Raw genomic sequence first — 3850 nt, forward strand, 5'->3', positions numbered from 1 at the left:
CATCATCCAATCATGTGCAAGTAAAAATGCAGTTTTTTTTCATTGCATGTGATTGGGTACTCTTTGCAAAGTAAAGCCTTACCTCATTTACTAAGCTTTGGAGCAACTGCACTTGCATGGGGCAACTTGCAAGTTGAGGAGATATTCATTGACTGTCCCTATTATTGTCTTACCTGTAGATACAAGTTCAAAAGCTGAGTTTACTGCCACTTTAATGGAACAAGCTGAAGTTAGAAGCTGATTTCTGTCTGATCCAATTTAGTAAATTCCCCCCTAATAGCATTTAAAATATCTTTTAGGCGGAATGTAAATAATGTTATCAAAGTGTGTTAACATCTTTAAAACCTTGTTTATCTGTGTTTTGTAAATACATGTTTACATGGGGGGTGCAGCCATATTTGCGTATTATGTAAGCAGGATTTGTTTTCTGCTAACTCTTTTATTGCACTGATAAGGCCCCTCTAATTGCAAACAAAAGACTGTCTGCGGTCTCTAATGACAAGAGATACTTCAAGTGTCTCGTTACATTGTTGCTGTAAGTGACATAATGAAGTTTAGAGCAGTTTTTGATTTGGGGCAAGACAGGCAAACATTGAATGTGATGTAATAATGCTCATCAGAAAATCTTTAAAATTCTCTTCTCATATACTGACACTTTTAAAAAAAACAAAAAACAAAAAAAAAACATTATTTTTCATTAATAGATTTACTTTAATTATTATTATTTTTTTATTATTATTATTATTGAAAAACTGATCAAAAGTGAAGTTGCTTCCCATAACAAGAAATCAGACTAGTCTGGTCACTCTGGGCCAGATTCTCGTCCAGCGGCGTAATTTTGTGCGGGCGTAACGTATATCCGCTTTACGTTACGCCTCCGCAACTTAGACGGGCAAGTGCTGTATTCTCAAAGCACTTGCTCCGTAAGTTGTGGCGCCGTAGCATAAATCGGCCGGCGTAAGCCCGCCTAATTCAAATTTGGAACAGGGGGGCGTGACCCGACGTGATTGACGTTTTTGCGGAACGGCGCATGCGCCGTCCGTGGAATTTCCCAGTGTGCATTGCTCCAAAGTACGCCGCAAGGACGTCATTGGTTTTCGACGTGAACGTAAATGACGTCCAGCCCCATTCACGGACGACTTACGCAAACGACACAACTTTTTCAAATTTCGACGCGGGAACGACGGCCATACTTAACATTGTTACGCCGCACTTATGCCTCAAATAGCAGGGGCAACTATTCGCCGGGAAATGCCTAACGTAAACGTCGTAACTTTACTGCATCGGCCGCGCGTACGTTCGGGAATTCGCGTATCTAGCTAATTTGCATACTCGACGCGGAATTCGACGGAAGCGCCACCTAGCGGTCAACAAAAAAATGCAGTTAGGCTGCATTCACACCTGAGCGTCGGTCGTTTTTTTGGGGCGTTTTTTCGCGCGTATTCATGCTTATTTGCGCGTCTGCATACAGCGTTGTCCGACGTTTTGTACTTCGACGTTTTTTATTTTAGCCAATAGGAAAAATTATCATCTTTTCATCACTTGTTGCTATGTTGGTAGATTTTTTTAATCTTCTGCCTGGGCGACAAGTTATTTTGATTAAAGCGTCGAAACGCCCGTAGCAAACGCCCGTTGTTGCGCAAGTGGCTTGAATCGAGCGTTTCCATTACTTTCTATGGGAAATGGAAACACTCAAATACGCCCAAACCGCCTGATACGCGCGACAAAAAAGGGTCCGGAACTTGTTTGAGCTTCAGGCGATCGTCGTTTCAGCGTTCGGCGTTGAGATGTGAACAGTCTCCATAGAGACTAATGTAATTTCGACCCTCCGGCGTATTGTAGCGTCGCGCTTCAGGCGTTAAAACGCCTAGGTGTGAATGGAGCCTTAAGATCCGATGGCGTAATTGACTTACGCCTGTCGGATCTAATGGATATCTATGCGTAACTGATTCTAAGAATCAGGCGCATAGATACGACGGGTCGGATTAGGACTTATGACGGCTGCGCCGTCGTAAATCCTTTCAGAATCTGGCCCTCTGTGAACAATAAAGCAGGTACACAATTGCCTATTTGCACTTTTTCTTTGCCCCCCCCCCCCCTTTTCTAACATCATCCAAGACTGATTAAAAAATACTGTATCGATAGGAGAATTGTAATCCAAGGCAACAGATCCCATTCAACAGTTTTAAAAAAATCTATCTATTTGGTTGATTGATGATAATCTGCAGTTTTTCTCCACTTTTTATAATGAAATCCCATTGGGTTATAAACCTTGCTGACCTTTATTTATATATTATAACCTTTGCAGGCCACAATAGGCTCATCAGAGAAACTTGACAGCTATATTTGTATAGAAGTTTTGGACTGGGAATCATTTGGACACAAGGGAAAAATTACAGAAGGTTAACCTTTTTCGGTTCTGATAGACTTCTTCCAGGGTTATTAGTGGGAATTACAGCATGGCATTTCTGTAAACTGAGATGTAATTTATGTTTATTGGCCCTTCAGTCAGAATGATGTAAGGGAACAACAATTGGAGGATGACAGGAGGGCTTAATAAACTGGAGAGGTCTGGCCATTTATTGAAAGCATCGCTGATATTAGTGACTCTGGAGAAGTTTCCTTTCGCCCCGAGCTACAGCCTAACTGGAGCCAGCGCTGTGTCTGCACAACCCTGCCTCATTACTGCAATTAGCCTGAGATCTGCTGTGTACTGCGCCACAGCCTAGGCTGCCGCTCCACCGGCTCACATCATCCACAAAAATACAGCTTCTTCTCATATTTCTACAGCTACAAACTGGAAATATTGTGTATGAGTTATAATATCTATAGTGTAACTTTATATAGGTCACCAGATCCTTCCCTAAAGACAAAACAGTCTTCATACAAACAGGCTGTGTGCAAGCAGGAGATTCAAAGCCTCCATGGTGTGAAAAACATGAGAAATACTTCTAATGTCTCTCTCTCTCTCTCTATATATATAGTGATATTTAGAGAGTGCAATACTGTAATACAGTATATAAATACGCTGTATGTAATTTAATTTGTACATACACTCACTTGTACACAATGCATACAGTATATAGATAGATATATACACACACTGTTTGCATCTTTTAGTTATGAAAAGTTGAAAAGCATGCATTATATATATAGTTACTATACTACATCATTATATTTCTATACTGTAATAATATATTAATACGCTGAATATAATTGTATTCTTATATACACTTACTTATACCCACTGCATATATATGGATATATCTATCTATATCTATCTAGCTCTATCTATCTAAATTGCACAAGGTAGATAGATAGATAGATAGATAGATAGATAGATAGATAGATAGATAGATAGATAGATAGATAGATAGATAGATAGATAGAAAGATATGTGCCTATCTATCAAGCTATGTACTATCATATACTGTGTGCAGTGTGTACAAGTGAGTGTATCTAAGAATACAATTATATACAGCTTATTCATATATTACAGTATATAAAATATAATAATATAATGTCTTGTATACCTCCAATTTTACAATGCATGCTTTTCATAAATAAGTATACAGTTTGGATAAATAGATAGATAGATTGATAGAGCAAGAGAGCTATATATATATATATATATATATATATATCTACCTCTCTCTCTATCTATCTATATAACTATATATATATGTGTATATATATATATATATATATATATATATATATATATATATATCTACCTCTCTCTCTATCTATCTATATAAATATATATTTGTGTATATATATACATATTATATATATATATATATATATATATAATATCTTGTGTACCTACAATTTTACAATGCATGCTCAT

The sequence above is a fragment of the Rana temporaria genome, chromosome 1, assembly GCF_905171775.1.
Source record: "Rana temporaria chromosome 1, aRanTem1.1, whole genome shotgun sequence".
Classification (NCBI taxonomy): Eukaryota; Metazoa; Chordata; class Amphibia; order Anura; family Ranidae; genus Rana; species Rana temporaria.